Raw genomic sequence first — 10,486 nt, 5'->3', positions numbered from 1 at the left:
CCTCACTTTTCTTTAGCTTTGCCCCTACCTTTAGTCCTTTATACAATCTCTTAATCCCCTCTTCTGCTAACTTGTCTGAACACCTTTCCCCTCCTTCTTTCTTTCCAAATCATCAAATACATATAAAAATATAAATATATAAATATATATATATAAATAAAAAATAAAATTGGTCACACTGATGGATGTTGCAGTTAACTGGTGCAGTTTGTTTTGTCATGCTCAGCATATTCTGAGCAGTTTTTGCACATTTGGTGCTTGGTGAGCTCCAGATATGTACTTTTTTAACACCCCACTTTCTGATTGCATACTTAGGAACTGATCCATGAGTTAGGTTGACCTGTGAGAATAGAGCCGTGGCTGAGGGCAACCTCCTGTGAAATAGAGGCCAAGGTGATGGTTACTCCTCCTCACTTATGGAGACCTTTTAGAGGATCCTTACTTCAGCCTTTTGGCTAGATTGTCAGTATTTGTCAGTATTTTTCCAGGTTCACCAGACAAATGCACAGCTAATATTCGGTGTTGCTGCTCATTCTGGAATGAGAGGTAACATTTATAGAACCAATGTTTAGTGTTACCTCTAAACTGAAAAGCTATAGATGTTTTCTTAAAGCATCCACCACAGACAAATTTGAATATCAGTGTTTCTAGGGTACATTAAATTTTATGGTTTGAGTTATTTTGTATTTATTTATTTTTTTATTCATTGTAGTCTCTTCTTTTAAATCTCACTAAAATGTGAATTTTCAAGTGTTTGTGTGCACCAAAATATACTTTTGTGTATATAAAACAATAAAGTTTGAAAAACTGGTAATATTGCACAAAACAATTTTTTTACCGGCTATCTTTTTATTCTACAGGTTCTCTGATTTTAGAAAATTTATATTGTCTTAAAGGGATTTAGGTAATATTTCATGCATGTCTGACCAAGAAACATAGCTGATGAGACAGTAAGTGACAGTTATGAGTTGTTAGGAATGCAATGTCTTGTTCTACTTTTTATTTTCAACCCCCTTTTCCAACTGCTAAGGCTAAGTTCAAACTGCCATTTTTTACATGTGCTACAGTTACTCGCTGTTAGCTGCCTCCTAAAAATGTGTATATAATGTAATGTTTATTCTAAATTGTAATTCAGCTCACATGTAGCAATTAACAGGTGCATGCAATATGGAAATTCCCAATTGTAACCAGTTAAAATTGAGAAATGTTGACTCCACGTTGTTTTTGTGTGTAACACATTAAGCATGGAGAAAAGAAAGATCAAATAATTGTCTGAGGATGTGAGAACCGAAATTATAGAAGAGCATGGACAATCCCAAGTCTACAAGTCCATCTCCAGAAATCCTAATGTTCCTATGTCCATTGTAAAGAAGTTTACAGCCCATGGCACTGTAGCTAACTTCTCTGGACATGGATGAAAGAGAAAGACTGATGATATGTTACAATGAAGAATTGTTCGAATGGTGGATAAAGAACTTCAATCAACTTCCAAATAAATTCAGGTTGACCTGCAGGCACAGGGTACAACAGTGTCAGCTCGCTCAGAGGAGCGGTCCAAAATTCCAGGAGAGATGTAAAAGACTCATTCATTGGTAAAGAACGCGATTAGCATCAGTTATTTCTTTGAAAGGGTATGCTAGCAAGTATTAAGGTGAGGGTACCAATAATTTTGTTCAGGCAATTTTTGACATTTGTGTGGAATGTCTTTTTTTGACTTTGTTTTTTTTTTGTGTTCTTCCAGTACCAACAAAATAAATAAACATGACAATACCAAAGCATTTGTAATTGCATCAATTGGTGGTGCATTTTCTGACATAAATGCAAGGGTGCCAATATTTTTGGCCATGATTGTATTCATATATTATCAAATGTTAGGGTTGGGATCTCTCATCCACCTTTGTTTAAATTAAAATTAATACTATGCCAGCCCTAAATCAATATAGAAAATAAAGAATAAAGGAGCAAGAGAGTGCTCCTTGGCAGGCAAATGTATGTATTAAGCTTATGTGGCACACATTAGTTAAAACATTTTGATTGAATCTATGAATATGTAAAAATACATTGGATAAAGCTTTGATTAGTATTGTATTATTATTTTATGACCTAGTCTTTATCGCATGTCGTTATTACCTCTGAGGAAGCCAGCTGAGGCGAAACCCATCAGAATTCAAAAAAGATGACTGCGTTCACTTATCGTATACTAGACACATCTTTATTGTTAAGATAATACTTTAATTCTTGATTGATGTAGTGGTATCTGTATATTGTCAATGTGGCCAAAATATACTGTCTGTATTTTACCTTACTATCTGTGTACTCATACACATTTGTTGTAATAGACTTTAGTAAATACGCCTAATTCATACATTTGCTTGCCAAAAAGCCGTCTTTTGCTCCTTTATTCTTTATTTTCTCCCTCTCTCTCTCTCTCTCTCTCTCTCTCTCTCTCTCTCTATATATATATATATATATATATATATATAAATAATAGTAGCTATTCTTTTAGATGCTACATGCAGTGTCTAGGAGTGATTAACCAATCCTCCCACATACAACTATCTTATCATTCCTAATAGAAAGTAAAAAAAAACTACCTACATAAGTTTAGACAGGCATGAACAAAACCTTAGATTTATAAATCGTGGAAATTTCCTATAGTTTATTGAGCTAATTTCAATTTTAATTCCACCATATTATGTCTACTCTACAGATTCATAGTCTTTATGGTTGCATTTGTTGGACCCTCTAAATATTCTTTAGTGTTTGTAACATCTAGGCTGCTGTATCTTCCATTTCTACTTTAAAAGTACTGCTTGACAAATATATTCAACGTACCTAGCTCTGTTTCTGATTGGCTGACTTTTACAGCTTTTGAGCCAGCAACACAATCCTCTGCCTCAGTAGCTATTCCTATTTTTCAGTTCAGCTGCTGTTGGCCAAAAGCACAGCGTGCACTACTTTTCTGTGCATTGGGCTGCACTTTAAAATGAATGAGTTGCCAAATGCAATGCTTAGCATACAGTTGAGTAGTGGGAATGAAGCCTAAATAGGCAGAGAGATATGTGTCTGTAGCTGGTTTCTGCTGCAGTATTGCAGGTGTAAAACAACCCTTTGGCTTAATATTTGCACAGATTATGCTACATACACAACTAAAATGCATGGATTTTAAAGGCATGGTTTGTTCATGATTGTTTATACTTTTATGATTATTATTGCTAAAATACCATAGGTAATCCTGCAGGTAGTATCTGCATTTGTGTTTTTTACATGAATTATAGAATTATTGCAACTACACATACTCGTGTACTGACCTCATTAGATGTAGTTGAGCATTTTTTTTACATAGTTACACCACAGTGATATCCATGTATATTGATACCACAGCAGCAGAATTTTGTAATTGTAGGCTTGAGGGTAGTGTTTCTCAGCCAGGGGTCCTGCAGAGGTTAGTAGGGGTTTGTGCCTCCCAGGTCAGTTCAACTGATACCAATGAACTTTTTGGTACCTGTAAGGGTGACATTCTTAACAATACCCAGCATACCAAGGAACATCCTTCCCACTGACCAACACACTAATGTACTATGAACTGTGGATATAGAAATTATAGTAATGGTTCCCTGAAGAATTAAAAGGTATTTCAAAGGTTGAAAAAGGCTGTGAGCTAGAGTTTGGTATTTACCTTCCCTAACTCCCAGGCCCTATACATAACATTAATATTTTTTTCTATGTTTACATTACAGCTCCAGATATGTACTTTTTTTAACACTTTCTACAGGAATGGAAGTCTTATACATGGCAATCTTGTTAGAAGTGGTGTAGGTAGTGTCATTTAACACTGTGTTTTTTATGTATGGTATTTCTTGATAGTGTCATATACTACAGCAACCAGTTAGATAATAACTTATCCCAACAAGTATGAATGAATCTACCTCTAATTGTTTTATGTACAACATTGTAAGGGCGTCTGATTATTCTACTCCATGATAGAGAGGTAAGCTGGGCTGGAAGGTCAAAGCCAGGATGGAGAAATAAACAAAAATTGAAGGGTCAGAGTCAGGATATAAATGTCATATCCAGGATGGAGGGGGTCGCTATTAGGATCAGGGCAATAATGACAGAGTGTGCTTCCAGAATTCATTGCAATTCTTAGAAACTGTTGTTCTCAGGGCTTTAATCCTGCTGTGATGCAGCTCTGCTTGGATGCCATCCTTGCAGTATACCGCCACTAATGGAGCCAGGTGGCAACAGGTAGAATTACCTGGGTGCTGTTCCTTGTGAGGGTTGGGAGTAAACACTTGTGGGGGCTTCCTATAGTATATTGTCCAATAGAAGTTGTTCCCTGCCTGGAGGACAAACGTAGTGACTTCTAATACTTCTCCTTTCAACCTGTAGTGGCTGAGTAGAGGAAACAGCCAGCTGCCTGGAAATGGGTCTAAAGGCCAGATCTGGTAAGTTACTACTACAGGAATTTTTCATATAGTTTAGAGGACATGTAATTACTCTACTTCTTCACCACTAGGAGAATGAGAATGACAGCTGAGTAAAGTGCATACTGATTTCTGGCTCTACTATATGTTTTATATAGTACAGGTCCCAAATGTGACTTTTCTGTATAAGTTTCAGTTAGTGAGCCACCACTGTGTGTCTGCTCTGTAACTTTGGGTCCTTGGTTTGCTAGTGCTGCAGTCATCAGGTGTATGCTGCTACAGTGCAGACCTGATTCAGATAGGGTGATGCAATATTTTGGGTCTGCATGTTTTTAGATGCTAAGCATATTGTCAATGCTAAATAAAGGCTGCATACATAGTTAGCCTTTTTGTTCAGACCAATGGCTTGGATACCTTTCAGACATATTTATAGTAACAGCTCAGTCATTGCTTCTTTTAGCTTTTTGGATTTTATCCTTCTAAAATTGTAAATGGAAATGGTAGAGGGTGAATTTAACACCCTATAAATATGATTGGAAGGCTTTGCAGCCAACCAGATAACTTATATGGTTAAATCGCTGCTACAAATTACCAATGGGTCAGGATTAGGGCCACAGTGATACATTTTTACATAATTATACACAGTCCAGAAGCAGTAAATATATATTCAGATTTATAAATATTTTAAATGTGGTCAGTGTTATTATTACTTGCCATCCCCTTTGCTGCAGATCCTAGCCTGGGAGAAGGAGAACAACACTCTATTCAGTGCTATTCAGTATGCTGTTCCTCCATAACTGTCCAGTAACAAGTTGAGGGAGGGATAAGATCTCTAAGTGTTATTTAAATGCAGCAGAGAAAAATCAAGTTTCCTGACCTACAAGACAAGACTGTGCTCTGTGCCAAGGATATGTAAATCTCAGGACTGAATGGACAGAAATACAAATCCTTTGACAGGTAAAACATTTCTCATTCTCTTCCTTTTTTTCTGTGAATTTAGCGACTTAGCTTTAAGTACTTTGAAATTTTAGCATGAATCATTGGAGCATCTAATTACTCGCTGACTTTGAATCCACTTAATTAATTGGGCTAGCATGACAGATAGGGAACTAATAGTTTTGGAAATGGCACACTATATACCGGTACTTCATGATGACCAAGGACTGTTAAATTTCATGTATGGAATATTATTAAACACAAGGCAGATGCTAGTCAGTTACGTTGGATGACACAAACACATACACATATGCGTCACCTTCCAGTGAGTGGGTTGTAAGCTGCATTGGGCTTGGGTTTGGGCTAATAATGCTACAGGTTTTTAGATGGATTGAGAAGCTGTTATAAAGTATTGTAACTCATAAAAAGTGCAGTATCTGAGTATTTGAAAGTCCCAGTGGGTGTTGTTGCTATAGTTATGAAAGCTACATTACACCACACAGATTCTGCCTATAAAAGGTTATTTATTAAGCAGTGATAAAAAAAGAGAAAAATGACAGAATTTTGTCTCAATAACTGGACTAAATGTAAAGTCAAGAGCTTAGCATAACAATGGCCAGTACAGGTGATTGGAGTGAAAGGAATCTTAACTAATAAAATGTCAGAAAAGTCTTGTTATCAAGTTTATTAAGCTTTGACCAAAATTCATAGCAATATGTGGGGCCAAAATCTAATACTGCTCATACCCCATAAACCACAGCTATGTTGATGTATAGTGAGGTGAGCATTAGGCTGTAGGGTATGGTTTGACCTTAGCCGACACTGGAACTTTAAGTTGAATGGATAGGGCACAATAAATTTTGAGAAATAGGGCAAGAAAGCACGTTTCAGTGTGCCCGGAAATGAGTCATGCAGACCAAAGTTACTCAAGTTAATCAGCAGAACAATATTTCTAGATACCTAGCAATTCCAATTCACATAATCCTGAAAAGAGTTTAATTTTACAAACTGAAACATTTGATAGTGGAATGCTAAAGGGGTTCTTAGGAGTGAAAGTAGAATCACTGGGATTGAAAGTCTGATGTTGGGCATTATCACACAGTGAAATAATTGCTTTACCTCTTCCTTGCTTTGGGGCAGTTTGAGAGCTATAGTTAGAATGGGGCAGACTTGGATGTAATGAACCAACGAGCAAAAAAAAATGTTAAAAATAGTTTGACTTCATGGTGGGCTAGGACAGCGGCCTGATTTATGAAACTCTCCAGGAATACGCTTTAGGAGGGGAGGCTGGGTGATCCAGAAAACATGAAATGGATTTTTGAAAATCATTTGCTGTTTGCTAGCAAATGTTTTGAATCCTGGCCCAGATCCATTCCAGGTTTGCTGGATCACCCAGCTTCACTGCTGAAAGTATATTCTCTCTAGCCTTGCAGAGTTTTCTTAAATCAGGGCCAGCCAGTCAAGTTTAGCTTTGGATTGTGTCATGAATGTAGAGAGATGGCAAACGTTAATCATAAAGCAAAGCAAAGGTCAGGGAAGTTTAAATAAGGCCAGGATAAACAATAACTAAGCCGCTCTTCTACCCAACAGTTAGTAATTGCTACAATGGTCAGAGTGAGGATTTCTGGTGCGTTCAAAGAGCAACCGAACTTTAGAAGCTATGATAAAAAAGGTAGACAGATGTCAAAGGACTATGTGCCTGTATTGTCTGTAATTTATCTGCAACTGATTTTTTTTTACAATACTGCTGTCTTGGGTACTGTGTCTCTGTGTGTTGTGTGGAAGAATGAAATATGTGATGCCCAATTTGGAGGGCATTTGGCAACATGTACCTCAATTTCATCTGGAAAAGGAATTAAAAGGCCTAGACAGGGTCATGCATGTGTTGCTGAAGATTTGCAACATTTTAGTTGGGATCCATGCCCAGAGTGTCTTGAAAGGAATGGGTGGGCCAGTAACTCCATCATCTTTCCAGGACAGAAATTGAGGATAGATTGGAAGTTCCTGCCTGATAATATAAGGGCTACTGTCTTTGAGACAGGGGGAGTTGCAGCCTGGGGCTAGGAGGCTAAGGTAGACAGGTTGGCTGTAGCCTGTATGCTGGAGTGCCCAGGAAGTCCCAATGTTAAGGTCTGCAGGACCAACAGCTCTGAAGAGAGTCAGAGAGAGAGCCAGGAGGCTAAAACTTGTGTTGTGTTTATGTTTTTATGTTTAACTTGTGTTTAAGTTTATGTTTAAGTGTCTGAAATACCTTACTGCAGCGAGTGTGTTTGAAGCTAATCCATTATAGTTGGCAAGCATTTTAGTAGGGACATTTTAGTAAGGTCATTTGCTTCCTAATATCAAAGCCTCTAACAAGGGGAACAGTGAGAAGCATAGTGATGTGCTAACATAGTGATGTCAGACAAAAGATAGATTTTAGGATACCTCTTAGGGACAAATAGCATTTCTAGATGCTTGTAGGGCAGGGACCAATCCAGAGGTGTGCCAATGCCTCCAGACTAGTTGGGTAGTCTGTCCTGCTTTTTGACATACACAGTAGGTTAAGTAATTGGCATGTGTCAGAACACTAGATTGGCATGTTATACTCAAGATGACCTAGGGTAGAGAGAGAGAGAAAAAAGCACTGGGGGTCGAAGGTTAGCTATCAGAGGGATTAATGGACAGAGGGATTATTATGGACAGAGGGATTATTATGGACAGAAGGATGGAGTTTGCGTCTTGTTTTGCTTTAACTTCCCTTGTGATCAAATTATGTCAGTTTTTTTTATGTCAAAAGCTGTACATTGTTTTGCGTGGAAATTTGTTGTTTAATTACTTAGGCCTGTAATTCTTAGGAATAACTCCTGGGTATAAGTTTGAAACACAAATCATAACTTAAAATATATTAAATTATTATAAATAATAATTATAAAAAAATGAATGTCATAATTTTATTAAAACATTTAACATTTTAACATTTTAAAAAACATAAACACAATTTAACATTTTTTAAAATTTGTCCAAACAAGGGTACAATATTAGAATAAACTTTTGGATTTATTATTTATTATTTGGATTTATTTTTTATACCTATATACTGTGATCAATGTTTTAAAAGCAGAAATACAATGAAATCTGCTTTTAAATTTTCCACCCGGCCATGCCTTCCCAGCGTACCGACACTTCACGTATCACATGGATTGAGCTGAGGATGTGATGCAGAAGTCGGCCGGTGAGCCGCTGAGGACGCTGCTGAATTAAGGGGAGCAGGTAGGATTATTTTTCCTACCCCGAGTCTGGCTCAGGGTTACCACTTTTGGTACATAAAAATCACCCTCAGGATCACTGTCAGGGGGGTTAAGAAAGAGATCATGGAGAATTGTTGTTGTACTGTTGTAACTGAGAAGATGTCTGATGAAGTCAATAGTTTATGAACAACTTTGATAATTGGTGCTATTTATAATTAGCCCTGCCTGGTGAAACATCCACAAACCATACAAACCAAGCAGAGGTTGCATGAATATAGAACAGCAGTAGGATCCCCATCACAGAGCACCTACAAGTACCTGAACCCCAGCTGTGATTTCCCAGCTGCACTCTAGATGGATAAGCATGTCACAAACATCTGCCTAGATAAATATGTGTAGCTTTCAAACCTTAAGTCTCTTCATTTTATGACTCTACTTTACCTCACAGCAAAGTTGTACGCACTGGGGTAAGAAATAGGCGTGAACAGAAAATAAACAACAGGTAATTCTGTAATTTTTTTTAAAACAAAATACATAATACAATAGAAAAAAACTATTACTGTTTGCATTGGTTGCATTTGGACAAATTGGTTTTCCTGATAGCTAATTTTAGACATTCCTTGCTTCCACCAGAGGGAGTGCTAGGACAATGGTGGTCTGTAATAAACCAGACAGACTATGTTGTCTTTATACAATTATAAGGGAATCTGTCATAAAGTAATGATTACGCTGTAATAGAAGCTTAAATTTCCTGGCATAGGTGCCCTCTCATGGAGCAATAAAGCTAAATTTATAAATTTAGTCAATACCCTGGAACTGATATTGGACACAAAACAAACAAACAAACAAACATCACAGAGGTTTTTTGTTTGAAAAAGAGAAATTTGAGGGTCATTCAGCTTTGGACATAGCTGGAGCTAAAGTAAAGTTATTCCTGAATGCTTGATAGGCAAGATGAACATTTCTAACTAGTTACTGTTGTTCAGAATCACTGTACACAATGGGCTTAAAGCTGATTGTCAGTAAACACATAGGTAGGTGCTCTCATTGGCTGGTGGCTTTTGGGTAGCAGAACCGCTTCTGACACCACCAGGTAATGAGATTGCTGACCTTCATTTGTAACCATTGTAAACATTGTAGAGGTGAATATATCCAGGTCCTGTATGACAGAGGTTGGGTGAATCTTGTTTAAATTAAACCCAAACCTAGAGGTGAATTCTGGTAAAGTCTATCAGGGGGTAAATCTTGTTGGTAAAGTGTGGCCATATTACGAGGCAGAAAAAATGCACTGAAAACTGTGCCCTGCACTGGAAGAAATGTACCTATGCATTTAATTTAATTACTATGCAGTTCGTTTTATATCCAAATGTATCCAAATGACAAACCATCAGTCCATCAGTAATTCACTGCTGGAGTCCAGGCCTACTGTTCTTGGTTTGGATTACTGTCCCTCGTTGTGACAGCTTGAAGACAGCTTGATGGACAGCCAATTGGAAAAAGCCTGATTCCACTAGGCAGTAAATTGGGCTCCTGGTGATCCACCTCTGTTCCTGGTAACAAGTTGAGAGCATGACCACTTGCCCACAGATTAAGGTAGGTAAACAGGGTTTGTAGGTTATTTAAACAGAGGATTAGATGAAGCTGCAGTTAATTTAGGGAGAGATCAGTTTTGTGTGACCTCACTGCAGTGCCATTAACTGAGAACCACATGGAAAAAGTAAAACATCAATTACAATTTGTTATGTCATACAGTTGGGGTAAACCATTAGCAGGGCATAAACTAGAAAAAGTTTGACATAACGTTCTGTACTTCAGAATAATAGCAACAGAGTGTAAAGGAGGAACAGATTAGGTTCCACAAAAAGGATATTGTGGAACTGGAGAGAGTGCGGA

Source organism: Pyxicephalus adspersus, chromosome 1, assembly GCF_032062135.1.
Source record: "Pyxicephalus adspersus chromosome 1, UCB_Pads_2.0, whole genome shotgun sequence".
NCBI lineage: Eukaryota > Metazoa > Chordata > Amphibia > Anura > Pyxicephalidae > Pyxicephalus > Pyxicephalus adspersus.
This window is presented reverse-complemented; position numbering follows the sequence as displayed.